This window comes from Tachyglossus aculeatus, chromosome 11 (assembly GCF_015852505.1).
Source record: "Tachyglossus aculeatus isolate mTacAcu1 chromosome 11, mTacAcu1.pri, whole genome shotgun sequence".
NCBI lineage: Eukaryota > Metazoa > Chordata > Mammalia > Monotremata > Tachyglossidae > Tachyglossus > Tachyglossus aculeatus.
Genome location: NC_052076.1, coordinates 27,464,412 through 27,487,896, shown reverse-complemented (window position 1 = coordinate 27,487,896; position 23,485 = coordinate 27,464,412).

Here is a 23,485-nt window from a genome sequence, read left to right as displayed (position 1 = left end):
CCCTTCTAGACTGTGAGTCCACTGTTGGGTAGGGACCATCTCTATCTGTTGCCAACTTGTACTCCCCAAGCACTTAGTCCAGTGCTCTGCACACAGTAAGTGCTCAATAAATACGATTGAATGAATGAATCAATGAATGTGTAGAACACTGGACTAAGCGCTTGGGAAGTACAAGTCGGCAACATACAGAGATGATCCCTACCCAACAACGGGTTCACAGTCTAGATGGAGGAGACAGACAAAACAAAACATGGAGACAGGTGTCAAAATCGTCAGAACAAATACAAATAGAATTATAGCTATATGCACATCATTAACAAAATAAATAGAATAGTAGATATGTACAAGTAAAATAAATAGAATAATAAATCTGTGGAAACTACACCGTTCTAAGCGCCAGGGTAGACACAAGGCAATCTGGTTCATTCATTCATTCACTCATTCAATCGTATTTATTGAGCGCTTACTGTGTGCAGACCACTGGACTAAGCACTTGGGAAGTACAAATTGGCAACAGATAGAGACAGTCCCTACCCAACAACAGGCTCACAGTCTAGAAGGGGGAGACAGAAAACAAAACACAACATGGAGACAGGTGTCAAAATCATCAGAATAAATACAGTTATAGTTATATGCACTTCATTAATAAAATAGAGTAGTAAATATGTACAAGTAAAATAGAGTAATAAATCTGTACAGATATAGACAAGTGCTGTGGGGAAGGGAAGGAGGTAGGGCGGGGGGGATGGGGAGGAGGAGAGGAAAAAGGGGGCTGAGTCTGGGAAGGCCTCCTGGAGGAGGTGAGCTCTCAGTAGGGCTTTGAAGGGAGGAAGAGAGCTAGCTTGGCAGATGGGCTTTGGAGTCAGAGGTCATGGGTTCAAATCCAGGCTCTACCAATTGTCAGCTGTGTGACTTTGGGCAAGTCACTTAACTTCTCTGTGCCTCAGTTACCTTATCTGTAAAATGGGGATTAAGATTGTGAGCCCCCCAGGGACAACCTTATCACCTTGTAACCTCCCCAGTGCTTAGAATAGTGCTTTGCACATAGTAAGCACTTAATAAATGCCATTATTATTATTATTATTATTATATGGGGAGGGAGGGCATTTCAGGCCGGGGGAGGAAGTGGGCCGGGGGTCGACGGCAGGACAGGCGGCAGAGGAGCGAAGGGTGCGGGCTGGGCTGGAGAAGGAGAGAAGGGAGGTGAGGTAAAGCACTGTCCTAAGCGGCAGAAGGTCGTGGGTTCTAATCCCAGCTCTGGCACTTGTCTGCTGGGTGACCTTAGGGAAGTCTCTTCGCTTCTCTGGGCCTCAGTTTCCTCATCGGGAAAATGGGGATTGGGACTGGGAGCCCCATGAAGACCAACCTCATTACCTAGTATCTACCCCAGAGCGTAGAACAGTGCTTGGCACCTAGTAAGCGCTTAACAAATACAATGAGAAGCAGCATGGCTTGGTGGAAGGAGCCCGGGCTTGGGAGTCAGAGGACGTGGGTTCTAATTCCGGCTCTCCTACTTGCCCGCTGTGTGACCTTGGGCGAGTCACTTAACTTCTCTGTGCCCCAGTTCCCTCACCTGTAAAATGGGGATTGAGGCTGTGAGCCCCATTTGGGACAACCTGATTACCTTGTATCTACCCCAGTGCTTAGAACAGTGCTTGGCACATAATAAGCACTTAACACATACCATTATTATTATTATTATGTGGGACAGGGACTGTTTCCAACACAATTTGTATCCACTCCAGCACTTAGTACAGTATCTGGCACACAGTAAACACCAACATTATTATAATTAATACCCTTATAATTAATACAAATACCATCATAATTATAATTATTATTATTATTACTGAGGGCTCGTAAGAGTAATGGATAGAGCCCAGACCTGTGAGTCAGAAGGTCGTGGGTTCTAATCCCAGCTCTGGCACTTAATAATAATGTTGGCATTTGTTAAGCGCTTACTATGTGCAAAGCACTGTTCTAAGCACTGGGGGGGATACAAAGTGATCAGGTTGTCCCACGTGGGGCTCACAGTCTTAATCCCCATTTTACAGATGAGGTAACTGAGGCTTAGCGAAGTTAAGTGACTTGCCAAGGTCACACAGCAGACATGTGGTGGAGGCGGGATTTGAACCCATGACCCCAACTCCAAAGCCCGGGCTCTTTCCACTGAGCCACGCTACTTCCCACTTGTCTGCTGGGTGACTTTGGGGAAGCCACTTCACTTTTCTGGGCCTCAGTTACATCACTGGGAAAATGGGGACTGGGACTATGATCCCCATGTGGGACAGGGACTGTGTCCAACCCGATTTGTTTGTATCCACCCCAGTGCTTAGTACAGTGCCTGATGCCCACTAGAAGCGCTTCAGAAATACCACAATAATAATAATAATAATAATAGTGGCATTTATTAAGCGCTTACAATGTGCAAAGCACTGTACTAAGTGCTGGGGAGGTTATAAGGTGATGAGGTTGTCCCATGGGGGGGCTCACAGTCTTAATCCCCATTTTACAGATGCGGTAACTGAGGCCTAGAGAAGTGAAGTGACTTGCCCCAAAGTCACACAGCTGACAATTGGTGGAGCCGGGATTATCATTATTACAACATAACAATAAACAGACACATTCTCTACCCGCAAAAAGCTTACAGCCTAGAGGGTCACAGTTGCCGGATGGTAAAGCGGAGCGGAGGGGGATGTCAGTCTTTGGAAGGAGACAGTTTTCATATGCACAAACACTGCACTGGCACATGGGGAGACAGGGCAGGGAATGTGTTTGTTTACTGTTACATAGTACATTCCCAAGCGCTTAGAACAGTGCTTCGCACACAGTAAGCGCTCAATAAATACGATTGAATGAATGAACGAAAGAGGAAGGAGATTGATTGATTCATTGATTCATTCAATTGTATTTATTGAGCTCTTACTGTGTGAGAGCACTGTACTAAGCACTTGGGAAAGTACAATACAACAATAAACAGTGACATTCCCTGCTCACAACGAGCTCACAGTCTAGATGAGGGGGAGACAGACATCAAAACAAATAAATAAAATGACAGATCTATACATAAGTGAGAAGCAGCATGGCTCAGTGGAAACAGCCCGGGCTTTGGAGTCAGAGGTCCTGGGTTTGAATCCCGGCTCCATCAATTGTCAGCTGTGTGACTTTGGGCAGGTCACTTCACTTCTCTGTGCCTCAGTTACCTCATCTGTAAAATGGGGATTAAGACTGTGAGCCCCATGTGGGACAACCTGATCACCTTGTAACCTCCCCAGCGCTTAGAACAGTGCTTTGCACATAGTAAGCGCTTAATAAATGCCATTATTATTATTACTATTATAAGTGCTGAGGCGCTGGGTGGAGAGGGGAAAACACAGGGAGCAAGTCAGAAGGGAGAGGGAGATGAGGAAAAGTGGGGCTTAGTCTGGGAAGACCTCTTGGATGTGCCTTCAATAAGGCTTTGAAGGTGGGGGAGAGTCATTGTCTATCAGATTTGGAGAGGGAGGGCACTCCAGGCCAGAGGCAGGACTTGTGCGGAGGGACAACAGTGAGACAAGAGAGGAGGCCCCGTGAGAAGGTTAGAGGCACCAGAGGAGCGGAGTGTGCAGGCTGGGTTGTAGAAGGAGAGAAGCGAGGTGACGTAGGAGAGGGCAAGGTGATGGAGAGCTTTAAAGCCAATGGTGAGGAGTTTTTATTTGATACCTGTATATATGTATATATGTTTGTACATATTTTTTACTCCATTTATTTATTTTATTTGTACATATCTATTCTATTTATTTTGTTAGTATGTTTGGTTTTGTTCTCTGTCTCCCCCTTTTAGACTGTGAGCCCACTGTTGGGTAGGGACTGTCTCTATATGTTGCCAATTTGTACTTCCCAAGCGCTTAGTACAGTGCTCTGCACATAGTAAGCGCTCAATAAATACGATTGATGATGATGATGATGATGATGATACAGAAGTGGATGGGCAACCACTGCAGGATAATAATAATTCAAGGCCCTACTGAGAGCTCACCTACTCCAGGAGGCCTTCCCAGACTGAGCCCCTTCCTTCCTCTCCCCCTCGTCCCCGTCTCCATCCCCCCCATCTTACCTCCTTCCCTTCCCCACAGCACCTGTATATATGTATATATGTTTGTACATATCTGTTACTCTGTTTATTTATTTTACTTGTACATATCTATTCTATTTGTTTTATTCTGTTAGTATGTTTGGTTTTGTTCTCTGTCTCCCCCTTTTAGACTGTGAGCCCACTGTTGGGTAGGGACTGTCTCTAGTTGTTGCCAACTTGTACTTCCCAAGCGCTTAGTCCAGTGCTTTGCACACAGTAAGCGCTCAATAAATATGATTGATGATGATTGATGATGAATAATAATAACAATAATCATAACTGGTATTTGTTAAGTGTGTATTGTGTGTTGAGCACTGTTCTAAGGGCTGGGATAGTTAAAGCTAATCATGCTGGACAGAGTACTGCACTTATGTACATAGTGAGTACTGTGAGCCCGCTGTTGGGTAGGGACTGTCTCTATGTGTTGCCGACTTGCACTTCCCAAGCGCTTAGTACAGTGCTCTGCACACAGTAAGCGCTCAATAAATACAATTGATTGATATCCATAATTCATTTATAAGAGCTTGTTGTGGGCAGGAATGTATCTGTTGGCTGTACTCTCCCAAGCGCTTAAAACAGTGCTTTGCACACAGTAATTGCTCAGTAAATTCAATTGAATGAATTAATATGTCTCCTTCCTTCTACTCCCATTCCCTTCTGCATTCCCTGACTTGCTCCCTTTATTCATCCCCCCCTCCCAGCTCCACACCACTTATGTCCATATTTGTCATTTATTCATTTATTTCTATTACTTTCTGTCTCCTCCTCTAGACTGCAAACTCTTCCTCTAGACTGTGGGCAGGGACTGTGCCTGTTTATTGTTATATTATACCCTCCCAGGCACTTAGTTCGGTGCTCTGCACACAGGAAGCACTCAATAAATATGATTGAATGAATGAATGTACTCTTGTATTGCTGTATCGTGCTCTCCCAAGCACTTAGAACAGTGCACTGTGCACAGTAAGTGCTCAATAAATATGATCAATTGAGATGCATGAAAAGCCAAGCCACAGAACTCTAGAAACATATTGAACAAAGGGGCTATTGGGGGGAGAGAGAGAGAGAGAGAGAGAGAGAGAGAGAGAGAGAGAGAGAGAGAGAGAGAGAGAGAGAGAGAGAGAGAGAGAGAGAGAGAGAGAAAGAGAATGGGGCTATGAGATATATATGTATATATATGTACACATATATACATATATAAAGAGAGAGAGATTGGGATTACTGGGGAGAGAGAGAAAGAGAATGGGGCTATGAAATATATATAGAGAGAGAGAGAAAGAGAGAGATGATTGGGGCTTCTAGAAAGAGAGAGATGGAGAGAATGGGGCTACTGGAGAGAGAGAGGGAAAGGGGCTACAAGATGTATAGACTATATATATAGGTATGCATATATATATATACAGAGAGAGAGAGAGAGAGAGATTGGGGTTACTAGAGAAAGAGGGGAGGAAAATGGGGCTACTGGAGCTGGGGAGTGGGGGCTACGATATATAGATATATAAATATATATATACATATATGTGTGTGTGTAGAAAGATTATATAGAGAGAGATTGGGGGGCTACTAGAGAGAGAAAGGGAGAGAATGGGACTACTGGAGAGAAAGAGAGCGAGAGAAAGAAAAAGAGAGAATGGAACTATATATATAAAGAGACTATATAGAAACTGAGAGATTGGGGCTACTGGGGGGTGAGAATGGGGCTACTGGAAAAAGAGAGAGAGAGATAGGAGCTACTGGGCAGAGAGGGGAGCTTCTTGTCTTTCAGTGAAAGGAAATGCCTGCTTCCATACTCCCCCTTCCCCCTCCCCTCCCATGAAGCATTTATGGGGCACTCCCTGAGCCGAAGTCATAATTCATCTCTAAACCAGTAGAGCCCACAGGGCCGCTCTCTGTTTTATAGCCAAACGCCCCAAAGCCCAGAGAGATGAAGTGACTCTCAAGGTCACTCAGGAATCACAGTACTGGGAGGGACTTCTAGGGGTCATCTCCGTCATTCCCCTGCCTCTGGGCAGGGTTCCTCTCCGCCGCTGTCCTTTCTGCTCCCCGTCTTTTCCCCCTCCCACTGCAGGTTCTCTCCAGGAGTCCAGCTGAGGCAGCAGGATGGATGTTTCACAAAGGCTGACCCTAATGGGCACATTAATGTCCTTGGATGAAAAAGGAGGGAAAGTCTCGGAAATTGGCTTCTTCCTTGGAACTGCTGAATAAGCTCGATTCACGAAGGGGGGTGGGAAGGGGGCTGCCTGGAGAGAGGCCAGAGACCCCCGGATCTGCTGACATGGCAGGTGGGGGCAGGGTGGGGGTCTGCAGGTGTCACAGAAGAGAAATGGTGGAGGGGGAGGGGAGTCTGTAGGGCCAAGATAAAGCAATCTGCTCCCCCCTCCCCAGGTCCAGAGAAAAGGAGACAAAGGACCCTTGCAAGGTGGCTTGGGAGGGGCAGGAGAGGGGAAAAGGGGAGCTCCCTCTTAGTTAGACTAAGAGCCCCCTCTTCATCATCATCAGTGGTAATTATTGATGGAGAAGTAGCATGACAGTGGATAACAATAATACTAATAATTGTGGCATTTGCTAAGCACTCATTATGGCCCAGGCACTGTACTAAGCTCTGGGGTGGATACAAGTAAATCGTGTTGGACACAGTCCCTGTCCCACATGGGGTTCTCCGTCTTAATCCTCATTTTACAGATGAGGGAACGGAGGCACTGAGAAGTGAAGTGACTTGCCCGAAGCCACACAGCAGACAAGTGGTGGAGCCAGGATTAGAACCCATGACCTTCTGACTCCCCGGCTCTATCCACTATAATAATAATAATAATAATGATGGCATTTATTAAGCACTTACTATCTGCAAAGCACTGTTCTAAGCGCTGGGGAGGTTACAAGGTGACCAGGTTGTCCCACGTGGGGCTCACAGTCTTAATCCCCATTTTACAAATGAGGGAACTGAGGCCCAGAGAAGTGAAGTGACTTGCCCAAGGTCACTATAGCACAGGCCTGGGAGTCAGAAGGACCTGGGTTCTAATTGTGGCTCCGCCACATGCCTGCTTTGGGACTTGGGCAAGTCACTTCACTTCTCTGTCCTCAGTTACCTCATCTGTAAAATGGAGATTAAGAGTGTGAGCCCCATGTAGGACAGGGACTGTGTCTAATCTGATTATAAGATCCAGGAGGGCAGGGAATGTGTCTACCAACTCGGTTAATAATAATAATCATCATAGTAATAATATTTGTTAAGCACTTACTATGTGCTGGGCACTGTTCTAAGCTGTTCTATTGTATTGATGTCTATCTCTCCCTATGTAATAATAATGATGGCATTTATTAAGTGCTTACTATGTGCAAAGCACTGTTCTAAGCGCTATAGACTGTGAGCTCATTGTGGGTGGGGATTGTCACTGTTCATTGTTGTATCGTACTTTCCCAAATGCTTAGTCCTGTGCTCTGCACACAATAAATGCTTAATAAATATGATTGAATGAATGAATGAATGAATGAATGTACTCTCCCAAGCGGTTAGTACAGGGCTCTTCATACAATAAGCTCTCAGTAAGTAGGACTGATTGTTTAACTTGTATCTTCCCCAGCATTTAGAACAGTGCTTGACATGGTGGAAAGCACTTAACAAATGCCATTAAAAAAAATAAAGCGGGAGAATGGTCGAAGTGGTTCCCTCTGCCCATTCCAAATACCGTCATTATGATTATTACCTTGAATCTACCCCAGGACTTCGAATAGTGCTTGGCGCATAGTAAGCGCTTAACAAGTACCATCATTATTATTATTACTTTGAATCTACCCCAGAGCTTAGAGCAGTGGTTAGCACATAGTAAGCGCTTAACAAATGTCATCATTATTATTATTATTATCATTATTATTTCCAGGCCGAAATTGGGATTTTAGGGCCAAGAGAGCGTTGTTCTCCCGTGACCACTAGGGGGAGCTAGCGACTTCGCCTCTGACAGTGGGGAAGTGGCCCAGCCCCAGGCGATAATAATAATAATAATAATAATAATAATAATAATAATAATATTGGTATTTGTTAAGCGCTTACTATGTGGCAACCACTGCTCTAAGTGCTGGGAATGAGGATGGTGGGAAGTTCCCCCCCTCCACTGCCCCGAAGGCAGCCCATGACACTCCACCCGGAAAGATTCCCACTTGGCAGGATAATAATAATAATAATAATAATAATAGCATTTGTTAAGCACTTACTATGTGCAATGCACTATTCTAAGAGCTGGGGGTATACAAGGTGATCACATTGTCCCACGTGGGGCTCACAGTCTTAATCCCCATTTTACAGATGAGGGAACTGAGGCTCAGAGAAGTTAAGTGACTTGCCCAAGGTCACACAGCAGACATGTGGGGGAGTAGGATTAGAATCCATGACCTCTGACTCCCAAGCCTGTGCTCTTTCCACTAAGCCACACTGCTTCTCACTCTCTGCCCCCATCTGGGGAAACCCCATCCTCAAGGCCTTAGGTCCAAATCCTGCGAAGTAGCAAAGCCTAGTGGACAGACCCCCAGGCCTGGGAATCAGAACGATCTGGGTTCTAGTCCCGGCTCCACCACATGTCTACTGTTTGACCTAGCACAAGTCATTTCACTTCTCTGGGCCTCAGTTCCCTCATCTGTAAAATGGGGATTAAGGCTGTAAGCTCCTTGTGGGACAGGGACCAGATTCAAACTGATCACCTTGTATCCACCCCAGTGCTTATTAATAATAATAATAGCATTTGTTAAGCACTTACTGTGTTCCATGCACTGTACTATGCACTGGGGTGGATACAGGCAAATCGGGTTGGACAGAGTCCCTGCCCCACATGGGGCTCACAGTCTCAATCCCCGTTTTACAGATGAGGGAACTAATAATAATAATAACTGTGGTATTTGTTCATTCATTCATTCATTCATTCAATCTTATTTGATTTTGTTAAGTGCTTACTATGTGCCAGGCACTGAAAAGCAGAGTGGCATAGTGGATAGAACTTGGGCCTGGGAATCAGAAGGTCTTGGGTTCTAATCCCAGCTCTGCCACTTGTCTGTTGTGTGACCTTGGACAAGTTTCTTCGCTTCTCTGTGCCTCGGCGACCTCACCTGTAGAATGGGGATTGAGACTGTGAGCCCCATGTGGGACGTGGACTATGTTCACCTCTATTATCTTGTATCCACCCCGGGACTTAGAACAGTGCCTGGCACATAGTAAGCACTTAACAAATACCACTAAAACCAACAAACAATCCTACTCCAAAACATCCTCTTCCCCAGGGCCAGACCCTAGGAAAGCCCCCGGCTGCACAGGCTGGGAAGAGGCGAGGAGTCTGACAGCCTTGAGCCCCTGGGAGCTGAGGATTGGGGGGGGGGTGGGGATGGGGTCTGCTAATGGGCGTCGCGGGTCGGCTCCTAAATAAATCATGCTTTACTGCGGCTGGCCGGCCGTTTGTCTCGGCCTCCTGGAGTAGAACACAGCCGCCAAGGCCTTGAGTGGGTGGGGAGGGTCCGGGCCTGGTCAAGGTCACGTCCCTCATTCCAACCCCTTCTCTTCTACTATCTCCTCCCTCCCGCCCCCGCAAACACACACCCCACATCCCGATTCGGCTGCCGAGCCTGGGAATTCGGGAGAACGGACAGGAGACTCCAGCCCCCGGCCTGTCTGCAAGATTTTCCCAGCTATCCACTGTCCTGGATCCCCATTCCCTCCTCCCTGCTCCTCTCTTGGTGTCAGATCGTGCTATCCTTGCCCCCCTTCTCCCAGGGGTCCAGACCTCCCTACGGCATAGTGGATAGAGCATGAGCCGAGGAGTCAAAAGGTCATGGGTTCTAATCCCGGCTCTGCCACTTGTCTGCTGTGTGACCCTGGACAAGTCACTTCACTTCTCTGGGACTCAGTTACCTCATCTGTAAAATGGGGATTGAGCCTGTGAGCCCCGTGGGATACAGACTGTGTCCACTGTGGCTGGCTTGTGTCCACCCCAGTGCTTGGCACATAATAATTAATAATAATTGTAACAATAATAATAATAATAATAATAATTAGATAAGCAGCATGGCTCAGTGGAAAGATCATGGGCTTAGGAGTCAGAGGTCATGGGTTCCAATCCTGGCTCCGCCAATTGTTAGTTGTGTGACTTTGGGCAAGTCAATTCACTTCACTTCTTTTAGACTGTGAGCCCACGGTTGGGTAGGGACTGTCTCTATGTGTTGCCAACTTGTACTTCCCAAGCACTTAGTACAGTGCTCTGCACACAGTAAGCGCTCAATTAATACGATTGATTGATTGATTGATTCTCTGGGCCTCAGTTACCTCATCTGTAAAATGGGGATTAAAATGTGAGCCCCACATGGGACAACCTGATCACCTTGTATCCTCCCCCGTGCTTAGAACAGTGCTTTGCACATAGTAAGCACTTAGATGCCAAAATTATTACTATTATTATTATTATTATTATTATTATAAGCACTTAACAAGTACCATTATTATTATAATCATCCTTGCCCCCTCCTCCCAGGGTCCAGGCCCCCCATCCCTGCCTTCTCCTCTCTGAGAGCTGATTCCCCCCCCATCCCTCTACCTTCTTCCCCTAGGGGCCTGCTCCCCCACCTCTGAACTCCCCAGACCCCCCAGGTGTTGAGTTTGGCAGGGGACCAGGAGGGAGAGGAGCTGGTCCAAAATCTAACCTCCATCCCTCCCACGGCTGACATGGGCAACTGGCTCCGGGACGGGGGGTAGCGAGGGAGAGCGGTCTCCCCACCAGTGCAAGGGGCAGACACCCTGGGGTCTCAGAGTGAGAGAAAGCGATGGGGCTTGCCCACCACCCCCTTCCTTCCTCTCCCCCTCCTTCCTTCCTCTCCCCCTCGTCCCCCTCTCCATCCCCCCCTCTTACCTCCTTCCCTTCCCCACAGCACCTGTATATATGTATATATGGTTGTACATATTTATTACTCTATTTATTTATTTATTTTACTTGTACATTTCTATCCTATTTATTTTATTTTGTTGGTATGTTTGGTTCTGTTCTCTGTCTCCCCCTTTTAGACTGTGAGCCCACTGTTGGGTAGGGACTGTCTCTATGTGTTGCCAATTTGTACTTCCCAAGCGCTTAGTACAGTGCTCTGCACATAGTAAGCGCTCAATAAATATGATTGATTGATTGATTGATTGATTGATTTCTGGGGCTCAGATCGGGCAGGTGGAAAGGGGCACTCCCCTGGGGATGGCCCCGGCGAAGCTCAGGAGGGAGGTGCGAAGACAGCTGGGGACCCCCCTGTCCAGCCGTCCAAAAGGTGGGCTCCAGAGGCCAGCTGGAGCCTCCCCCTCCTCCTGTCCAGTGTGTGGGACTCCCAGGGCCGCGGGGGCCGGGGCCTTGCGGGCCTCTCCCCGCAGGCCCTGCTTCCGGCAGCGGCTATTTCAGGGCCTTAATCCAGCTCAATCAATCAAGGCCGCAGCCCCCAGAGCCCCCCGCCACCGCCGCTGCGGCAGCTGCCAGAACAGATGTTTGGCCCCAAGATGAGGAAACCGAGCGAGGGGCCCGGCCAGCCCGGGACAAGATGAATGAATGCCCCTCGGCTCCTTCCCCTCCCCGCGCCCCCCAGCAAATACTGCCAGAGCCTTCCCAGGCACTGAACTAAGCGCTGGAGTAGATAAAAGCAAATAATAATAGTAATAATTGTGATATTTGTTAAGTGCTTACTATGTGCCAGGCACTGTACTAAGCTCTGGAGTAGATACAAGCAAGTAAGAATAACAATTGTGCTATTTGTTAAGTGCTTACTATGTGCCAGGCACTGTACTAAGCCCTGGCGTTGCTACCAGCAAATAATAATAATCATAACTGTGGTATTTGTTAAGTGCCTACCATGTGCCAGGCACTGTACTAAGCCCTGGCGTTGTTACCAGCAAATAACAATAATCATAACTGATATTTGTTAAGTGCCTAGTATGTGCCAGGCACTGTACTAAGCGCTGGAGTGGATACCAGCAAATAATAATAATCATAATTGTGGTATTTGTTAAGTGCCTACTATATGACAGGCTCTGTACTAAGTGCTGGAGTGGTTACCAGCAAACAGTAGTCATCATAATTGTGGTATTTGTTAAGTGCTTACTATGTACCAGGCACTGTACTAAGCTCTGGAGTAGATACAAGCAAATAAGAATAATAATTGTGCTATTTGTTAAGTGCTTACTATGTGCCAGGCACTGTACTAAGTGCTGGAGTGGTTACCAGCAAATAGTAGTAATCATAATTGTGGTATTTGTTAAGTGCCTACTATGTGACAGGCACTGTACTAAGTGCTGGAGTGGTTACCAGCAAATAATAGTAATCATAACTGTGGTATTTGTTAAGTGCTTACTATGTGCCAGGCACTGCACTAAGCACTGGAGTGGTTACCAGCAAATAATAGTAATCATAATTGTGGTATTTGTTAAGTGCTTACTATGTGCCAGGCACTGTACTAAGCACTGGAGTGGTTACCAGCAAATAATAGTAATCATAATTGTGGTATTTGTTAAGTGCTTACTACGTGTCAGGCACTGTACTAAGCGCTGGAGTGGATACAAGATAATAATAATAATTGTGATATTTGTTAAGTGCTTACTATGTGCCAGGCACTGTACTGAGTGCTGGGGTGGATACAAGAGAAGCAGCATGGCGTCTGGGAGTCAGAAGGCCATGGATTCTAATTCTGGCTCTGCCACTTGCCTGCTGTGTGACCTTAGGCAAGTCATGTCACTTTTCTAGGCCTCAGTTCCCTCATCTGTAAAATAAGGATTGAGACTGTAAGCTCCACGTAGGACAGGGACTGTGTCCAACTTGATTTGCTTGTACATGCCCCAGTGTTTAGTACAGTGCCTGGCTCATACTAAGCGCTTAACAAATGCCATCATTATTATGACTGCAAGCAAATGGAGTTGGACACAGTCCCTTTCCCATGTGGAGCACACAAGGGACTCCTCTCCCTGCCCCAGTCAAATCAGCAGCATGGCCTTGTGGCAAGAACACTAGCTTGGGAGTCAGAGCTCATGGGTTCTCATTCCGGCTCTGATACTTGTCTGCTGTGTGACCTTGGGGAAGTCGCTTCACTTCTCTGTGCCTCAGTTGCCCCATCTGTAAAATGGAGACTAAGAGTGTGAGCGTCCGTATGGGGCAGGGACTGTGTCCAACCTGATTACTTTGTATCTACCCCAGCCCTTAGAACAGTACTTGGCACACAGTAAGTGCTTAACAAATACCATAATTATTATCATTATTACTATTATTACCTCAGAGCTCCACTCCCCTCCCACCCACCCATCCCAAGTCCCTCTTCTCCCACCCACCCCTGGTAAAAACACGGTTTTGGGAGTCAGAGGACGTGAGTTCAATCTTGGTTCCGACACTTGTCTGCTGTGTGACCTTTGGCAAGCCACTTAACTTCTCCGTGCTTCATCTGTAAAATGGGGATTAAGACTGTGAGCCCCATGTGGGACCATCTGATTACCCTGTATCTACCCCAGCTCTTAGAACAGTACTTGGCGTGTAGTAAATGCTTAACAAATTATTATTATTATTATTAATAAACCACAGCTCCTCCTCTGCTATAGTCTCAGAAACACCCCTTTTCCTCCTCCTCCTCTTCCTCCAGGAAGCCTCCCCTAGCCTAGTGGAAAAGACACGGGATTGGGAGTACAATCACTCATGTTAGTACAATCCCTCATCCTATCCTGACCGGATGACTGCATCAGCCTCCTTTCTGATTGCCCAGCCTCCTGCATCTCCCCGCTTCAATCTATACTTCACTCTGGATTTCTTTCTACAGAAATGCCCAGGGCATGTCACCCCCTCCTCAAATATCTCCAGTGGTTGCCTATCAACCTCCAGATGAAACAAAAGATCCTCACTCCCAGCTTCAAAGTTGTCCATGCCCTCGCCCCCTCCTACCTCACCTCCCTTCTCTCCTTCTCCAGCCCAGCCCGCACCCTCCGTTCTTCTGCCACCGCTAACCTCCTCCCTGGGCCTCCTTCTCGCCTGTCCCGCCGTCGAACCCCGGCCCACGTCCTACCTCTGGCCTGGAATGCCCTCCCTCCTCACATCTGCCAAACTAGCTAGCTCTCTTCATCAATCGTATTTATTGAGCGCTTACTGTGTGCAGAGCACTGTACTAAGCGCTTGGGAAGTACAAGTTGGCAACATATAGAGACAGTCCCTACCCAACAGTGGGCTCACAGTCTAAAAGTCTCTCTTCCCCTCATCAAAGCCCTACTGAGAGCTCTATTTATTTATATTGATGCTCCTGATGACTGTTCACTTGTTTTGATGTCTATCTCCCCACTTCTAGACTGTGAGCCCGCTGTGGGCTGGGATTATCTCTCTTTGTTGCCAAATTGTACTTTCCAAGAGCTTAGTATAGTCCTCTGCCCACAGTAAGCGCTCAGTAAATATGACTGAACGAATGAATGAACGAGGAGACCCAAGTTCTCATCCCACCTTCCTTCCTCTCCCCCTCGTCCCCCTCTCCATCCCCCCATCTTACCTCCTTCCCTTCCCCACAGCACCTGTATATATGTATATATGTTTGTACATATTTATTACTCTATTGATTTATTTATTTATTTTACTTGTACATATCTATTCTATTTATTTTATTTTGTTAGTATGTTTGGTTTTGTTCTCTGTCTCCCCCTTTTTAGACTGTGAGCCCACTGATGGGTAGGGACTGTCTCTAGATGTTGCCAATTTGTACTTCCCAAGCACTTAGTACAGTGCTCTGCACATAGTAAGCGCTCAATAAATACGATTGATGATGATCCCACCTCCATCACTTGCCAGCTGTGAGACCTTGATCAGTCAATCAATCAGCCATATTTATTGAGTGCTTACTGTGTGCAGAACATTGTGCTAAGCACTTGGGGAAGTCCAATATAACAGAATCGGTAGATACGTTTCCTGCCCACAAAGATCTTACAGTTTAGAGGAGGAGGGCACGTCACTTAACCACACTGGGCCTCATTTCCCTCATCTGTGAAATGGGGAGAAAATAGCTTCTTTTCCTTCCTTCTCATGTGAGACAGAAATTGGGTCTGAACCGATTAATTCATATCTTCCCTGATGCTCAGCACACTGCTTGGCACATAAGAAACGCTTAATGAATATTTCAACTACTAACCCACCTGGTCATAAATATTTAGATCACTCCAGCATTCATGTCTGTCTCTGTATCAATGGGGGAAGCTTCTTGAGGACAGGGACAGACACATCCATACAAACACACACCCACTCAACCACAATCAGTCAAACTAACAGTACTTACTGAGTGCCTACTGAGTGCAGGGAACTGGAATAATTGCGGCATCTGTGAAGCGCTTACTATGTGTCAGGCACTGTACCAAGCGCTGGAGTAGATACTGAGTAATAGGATTGGACACAGTCCTTGACCCACTTAGGACTCAAAGTCTTCATCCGCATTTTACAGATGAGGTAACTGAGGCCCAGAGAAGTGAAATGACTTGCCCAAGATCACACAGCAGACAAGTGGCAGAGCCAGGATTAGAACTCAGTTCCTTCGGACTTCCAGGCCTGGAGTCTATCCACCAGGCCATACTGCTTCCTTAATCACATGGGAGAATTCAATAGAGCTAAGTAAAAATGATTAGAGAAGCAGCGTGGCTCAGTGGAAAGAGCACGGGCTTTGGAGTCAGAGGTCATGGGTTCAAATCCCGGCTCCACCAATTGTCAGTTGTGTGACTTTGGGCAAGTCACTTCACTTCTCTGTGCCTCAGTTACCTCATCTGTAAAATGGGGATTAAGACTGTGAGCCCCCTGTGGGACAACCTGATCACCTTGTAACCTCCCCAGTGCTTAGAACAGTGCTTTGCACATAGTAAGTGCTTAATAAATGCCATTATCATTATTATTATTATTATCCCTTCCCTCAAAGAGCTAACAGTCTACTAAGCACAGAGCACTGTACTAGATGCCTGGGGGAATATAATAGGCTCAATGGAAAGAGCCCAGGCTTTGGAGTCAGAGGTCATGGGTTCAAATCCCAGCTCTGCCAATTGTCAGCTGTGTGACTTTGGGCAAGTCACTTAACTTCTCTGGGCCTCAGTTCCCTCATCTGTAAAATGAGTATTTAGACGGTGAGCCCCCCGTAGGACAACCTGATCACCTTGTAACCTCCCCAGTGCTTAGAACAGTGCTTTGCACATAGTAAGCACTTAATCAATCAATCAACCTTATTTATTGAGCACTTACTGTGTGCAGAGCACTGTACTAAGCGCTTGGGAAGTACAAGTTGGCAACATATAGAGACAGTCCCTACCCAACAGTGGGCTCACAGTCTAGAAGGCTTAATAAATGCTATTATTATTATTATTATTATTATTCATTCATTCAATTGAATTTTTGAGCATTTACTGCAGAGCACTATACTAAGGGCTTGGAAAATACAATACTGTAATAAAGAGAGACAAGCCCTGACCACAATGGGCTTACAATCTAGAGGTAGGCATCAATACAAGTAAACAGGCATCAGTAGAAATAAATAGAATTGTAGACATACATATTGGTGCCATGGGGAGGGGAGAGAGGGGGAAGAGCAAAGGGAGTGAGTCAAGGTGACGCGGAAGGGAGGGGGAGCTGAGGAAAAGGGGGCTTAGTCTGGGAGATTAATTCACTGTAGACATGATCCCGGCCCTCAGAAAGCTTTCTGTCTGGTAGGGGAGACACACTCTAATGGATTTTAAACACTGAGAGTTGACTGGATGGGCCAGTTGAGAGGTTAATCTGAGATTTGGTGGGCTTTTTAGGAGCCTTGGGAAGGAGGGAGAGACGAGGCTCGAGGAAGAGAAGGGAGTGTGCGGGGGTCAGTGTGAGCAGGCTGGCAAATACAGTGAGAAGAGGCCAGGGTTGGGGAGGAGGGCTGGGGGAGAGCAGGGGCTGACCGAACTGGGGGGACCCACCAAGATCCCCTCCACCCTAAACCACAGGTCACGAGCTGGTGACCTGTCTGGGTGACCGCCGTCCCCGTGTTCTCTGCCTCGCCTGGGGTGGGGAGAAAGGGGCTCTTTGTCCCCAGGCATAGCTGATGGGTGAGTTCAGAGGAGCGGGACCAGTGCCAGGCTGCCAGAGCAGACGGTTCGGGGACCGCAGCGGGAAGGAGCCAGGGCAGACTGCTGGGCGGGAAACCCCCACGGGGATGGGGGGGATGGGATCGCAGAAGGCCAGTCCCCAGTGATGGTCTCACCCTTCAGGCCTAGCCCTCCAGCCCCACCCCGCCGGGGGTCTGGAAGGTGAGGAGCCTGGGTCCTCTGGGGCCTGGTCTCTCCCCTGCCCTGCTTGGGTCCTCCTGATGTCACAGACGAGGCCTTCTGCTGCTCCTACCTCCACTCTGGCTCCACTCTGGCTCTGGCTGGGGCAGAGAGAGAGACAGAGAGAGATAGTAGACGGAGATGGAGATGAACCAGGAGGTGATGAGGCAGAGAGAGGGGGAGACGTCAGGAGCAAGAGGGCTGGGGAGACCTGGCTGACAGAGGGACAAGAGTTGGGTGGGGGGCAGGAGAGAAGGCCCACTGAACCAGTGTCTTAAGCCCCCTCTGCCTTAAGGGCCCTCCCCAGGCATTCATTCAATCAATCCTCTTTTTATTATTATTATTATAATTATTATATCTTGTCAGCTGTGTGACTTTGGGCAAGTCACTTAACTTCTCTGTGCCTCAGTTACCTCCTCTGTAAAATGGGGATAAAGATTGTGAGCCCCACCTGGGACAACCTGATCACCTTGTACCCCCCCAGTGCTTAGAACGGTGCTTTGCACATAGTAAGTGCTTAACAAATACCATCATTATTATTATTACTGGAGAAGCAGCGTGGCTTAGTGGAAAGAGCCCGGGCTTGTGAGTCAGTGGTCGTGGGTTCTAATCCCACCTCTGCCACTTGTCAGCTGTGTGACTTTGGGCAAGTCACTTCACTTCTCTGTGCCTCAGTTCCCTCATCTGTAAAATGGGGATGAATAATAATAATAATAATAATAGCATTTATTAAGCACTTACTATGTGCAAAGCACAGGTTGAAGCCTGTGAACCCTATGTGGGATACCTTGATTACCTGGTATCTACCCCAGCGCTTAGAACAGTGCTTTGCACATAGCAAGCTCCTAACAAATGCCATTATTGTTGTTATTATTATTTGTTAAGTGCTTACTATGTGCCAGTCATTATACTAAGCTCTGATGTGGATACAAGCAAATCTGGTTGCACAAAGTCTCTGCCCCATTCTCGACTTACATTCTCGACCCCCATTTTACAGATGAGGTAACTGAGGCACAGAGAAGTGAAGTGATTTGCCCAATGTCACACAGCAGACAAGTGGCAGGGGTGGGATTAGCACCCATGATCTTCTCACCCCCAGGCCCATGCTCTCTCCACTATGCCATGCTGCTTACTGAGCACTTACTGTGTGCAGAGCACTGTACTAAGTGCTTGGGAGACTACAACAGAACAATAAACAGACACATTCCCTGCCCACAATGAGCTTACAGTCTAGATGGGGAGACAGGCATTAATATAAATAAATTACAGACATAAATAAATAAATTGCATATAATAATAATAATAATGATGGCATTTTTTAAGTGCTTACTATGTGCAAAGCACTGTTCTAAGCACTGGGGAGGTTACAAGGTGATCAGGTTGTTCCACAGGGGGCTCCCAGTCTCAATCCCCATTTTACAGCTGAGGTAACTGAGGCACAGAGAAGTGAAGTGACTTGCCCAAAGTCTCACAGCTGACAATTGGCATATCTGGGATTTGAGCCCATGACCTCTGACTCCAAAGCCTGTGCTCTTTCCACTGAGCAACACTGCTTCTATAGTATCTCAGAGTATCTAGTATCATCATCATCATCAATTGTATTTATTGAGCGCTTACTATGTGCAGAGCACTGTACTAAGCACTTGGGAAGTACAAGTTGGCAACATCTAGAGACAGTCCCAACCCAACAGTGGGCTCACAGTCTAAAAGGGGGGAGACAGAGAACAAAACCAAACATACTAACAAAATAAAATAAATAGAATAGATATGTACAAGTAAAATAAATAAATAAATAAATAGATCTCAAAGCAGCTTGGCCTAGTGGATAGAGCACGGGCGTGGGAGTCAGAAGGACCTGGGTTCTAATCCCAACTCCACCACTTGTCTGCTGGGTGACTTTGGACAAGCCACTTCACTTCTCTGTGCCTCAGTTACCTCATTTGAAAAATGGGGATGAAGACTGTGAGCCCCAGGTGGGACAGGGACTGTGTCCAGCCTAATTAACTTGTATCTACCCCAGAGCTTAGAACAGGGCCTAGCACATAACAATAATAATAATAATATATGGTATTTGTTAAGCACTTACTATGTGAGAAGCAGCGTGGCTTAGTGGAAAGAGCCTGGGCTTGGGAGTCAGAGGTCGTGGGTTCTAATCCCGGCTCTGCCACTTGTCTGCTGTGTGACTTTGGGCAAGTCACTTGACTTCACTGTGCCTCAGTTACCTCATCTGTAAAATGGGGATTAAGTCTGTGAGCCCCGTGTGGGACAACCTGATAACCTTACATCTACCCCAGCGCTTAGAACAGTGCTCAGCACATAGTAAGCGCTTAACAAATGCCATTATTATTATTGTTACTAAGCACTGGGGATGGAAACAAGCAAATCGGGTTGGACACAGTACCTGTCCCACGTGGGGCTCACATTCTCGAAGCAGCGTGGCTCAGTGGAAAGAGCCCGGGCTTTGGAGTCAGAGGTCATGGGTTCGAATCCCGACTCCGCCACATGTCTGCTGTGTGACCTTGGGCAAGTCACTTAACTTCTCGGAGCCTCAGTGACCTCATCTGTAAAATGGGGCTGAAGACTGTGAGCCCCACGTGGGACCACTTGATCACCTTGTATCCCCCCCCAGCGCTTAGAACAGTGCTCTGCACATAGTAAGCGCTTAACAAATGCCATTATTATTATTATTATTATTTTACAGAGAAGGCAACTGAGGCGCAGGGAAGTGAAGTGCCTTGCCCAGTGTCACACAGTAGACAGGTGGTAGAGCCGGGATTAGAACTCACAAACTTCTGACTCCCAGGCTGGTACTCTATCCACTAAGCCATGCCGCTCTTCTCAGACCACTGAATGAATACCATTACGAAAAAAAATAAAAAGCAGCCAGGGCCCTGCCTGGAGGTATGCATCCTGCACCCCGAAATGTGCTGGGTGATAGAGTCCAGGAAGCCACCCTATCCCAGAGCTAAATTCTTGCCAGGAGTCAGGAACAGATAATCTCCACACCGGCCTAGATTTGCCTAGCCCCACCGCCCCCCGCCCCGGACTGGCAGAGGCGCTGGGTCCTATTACTCTTTCTTTCTACATTAGCGATATTAGTTGGCGTTGGCCGAGTGTCTCTCTCGCTCAGCCTGCTAATCCCCAGGCCCCGGGTAATTAGTAATTAGCCATTACTGTCAAACTGGTGCTCGGCTAATTGAGGTTCGTCTCTCAGTCGCATCCGGAAGATTGGCTGTGCCAGCCCAGGAGAGTGCCGCCCGAGCCCCATCCGGAGAGCGGGGGCACCGGTGCCAACCACTCCCCTCCCCCGACCACCTCAGGCTTCATCATCATCGTGTTTTGTTCATCCGTGCTGAGGGGCTCCATGGGAACAAGACTCATTCATTCAGTCATATTTATTGAGCGCTTACTGTGTGCAGAGCACTGGACTAAGCGCTTGGAAAGTACAATTCAGCAACAGGGACAATCCCTGTACAACAACGGGCTCATACTCTAGAAATGGCCCGGAACGCCTTCCCTCCTCAAATCCGATGGAAAATGACTCCCCAGCCACAAAGCCTTACTGAAGGCTTGTCTCCTCCATGAGGTCTTCCCTGACTAAACCCTCCTTTCCTCTTCTCCCTCTCCCTTCCACATCACTCTGACTTGCTTCTTCCATTCATTTCCTCTCTTCCCCCCCAGCCCCAGAGTACTTATTTCCATATCTGTAATTTACTTATTTTTATTCACGTCTGTCTGCCCCCTCTAAAGTCGTTGTGGGCAGGAAGCGTATCTGTTTATTGTTATATTGCACTCTCCTAAGCACTTAGGACAGTGCTCTGCACACAGTAAGTGCTCAATAAATGCCACTGAATGAATGAATGAGGATTCAATACCTGTTTTCCCTCCTACTTAGAGTGTGAGCCCCCAGTAAGCGCTCAATAAATATGATTGAATGAATGAATGAATGCTTGGTCTGCCCATCTTGTTCTGAATTGCCTGCTCAGTTCAGATTTTCTGATGACCACTGGGAGAGGGGCAGAGGGACAGTGCTTGGCACATAGTAAGGGCTTAACAAATACTATTATTATTATTATTAATAAAGAGACCAGTCCCTACTCTCTGTCTGGGGAGACAACACTCTCACTCCCTCAGCACCCCCCCCTCCAAAAAATGCACACAGTCCTCATCCCTGGGGTAGGAACTAGGGAAGGGGAAAATAATAATGATAATAATAATACGAATAATGGTATTTGTTAAGTGCTCACTATGTGCTAAGCCCTGTACTAAGCTCTGGGGTAAATGCAAGATAATCTGGTCCCACATGGAGCTTGCAGTCTAAGCAGGAGGGAGAACAGGTATCTATTCTGATAGAGAAGCAGTGTGGCTCAGTGGAAAAGAGCCCAGGCTTTCGAGTCAGAGGTCATGGGTTCAAATCCCATCTCTACCAGTTGTCAGCTGTGTGACTTTGGGCAAGTCACTTCACTTCTCTGGGCCTCAGTTACCTCATCTGTAAAATGAGGATGAAGACTGTGAGCCCCCCGTGGGACAACATGATCACCTCATAACCTCTCCAGTGCTTAGAACAGTGCTTTGCACATAGTAAGCGCTTAATAAATGCCATTATTATTGTTAATCTCCATTTTGCAGATGAGGGAACTGAGACCCAGAGAAGTGAAGTGACTTGCCCAAGGTCACACAGCAGATGCGTAGTGGGGCTGGGACTAGAACCCAGGTCCTCTGACTCCCAGGCTCGGGCTCTTTCTATCAGTCTTCCCACTTGGCTACACTGCTTCCCAAGGGGACACTGTCCCCCTGCCCTGGAGAGGCTGACAATCTGGGGGTGGGGGGGGGGGGAGACAGCATACACACACACACTCAAACACACACACTCTCTCTCTCTCTCTCCTCTGTAGTTGTTGCTGGGGGAGGAACAAAGGGAAGAGGGGACAAGGTCCCCATCTAGAGAGGTTGTCAGCCTGATGGGGGAGTCATCATACACACACACACACACACACACACACACACACGGTGGTGGGGTTGGGGGCTTCCCAACCATGGCATCATCCCTTACTCCTGTCCCTCTTTCAACTCTTCACATGTCCGTCCGTCCTGCACAGCACCTCCGGGATCTACCCCTTCCTCTCCACCCAAATGGCCATTGCCCCTGTCCTGGTCCCATCCAGGCTGGATCACCACATCAGCCTCTTCTCCGGCCTCCCTGCCTCCAGTCTCTCCCCTCTTCAGTCCACACTTCGCCCTTTTGCTCCGATCATCTTTCTCCAACACCCTTCGGCAGACATGTCTCTCCACCCTTCAAAGTCCTTCAACCCGGTGCATCAAACGCCCACCCCTGACCATTGGCTTTACGGCAGTCCATCACCGCTCCCCTGTCACCTAACCGCTCTCTCCCATTACATCCCAAGTCACACTTGGCACATTCCTCTCAAACTGTTCCTCCTTCTCCGCTCTCCCACCTCCGACCCCTGGCTCAAAGCCCTCCCTCCCAGCTGGAACTCCCTCCCTCTTCAAATCCACCTGACCTCGGCTCTGCCCATCTTCAAAGCCCTCCTGAAATCCTAACTTCTCCAGGAGGTTTTCCCAGATTCATTTTTCTTCTCCCCAGGTCCCAACCTCTGGGTTTACCGTCTCAGCACTTCTGTACCACCCCGCAGCACTTTGCCCGCCCAAACTCCCTAAGCACTTTTGTACGTATCGATTTACATCCTCAACTCTTTAAGCACTTCCTCCTCCTAACTGTAAATTTTAGTGTCTGTCTCCTCCCTTACAGTGTAAACTCCTAATGGGCAGAGCTCAAGCCTTTAGAGTGGTAATAATTATCTTGTTTTGTAAGCGCAGATCTGTGCTAGGCACTGATCTAAGCATTGGGGTAGATACGAGATAATCCGATTGGACACAGTCCCTGTCCCACATTCGTTCATTCAATCATATATATTGAGTGCTTATTGTGTGCAGAGCACTGTACACTAGAACAGTAAATGAAACATTCCCTGCCCACAACGAGCTTACAGGCTAGAGGGTTCACATAGGGCCCACTGTCTTAACTCCCATTTTACAGGTGAGGAAACTGAGAAGTGAAGTGACAT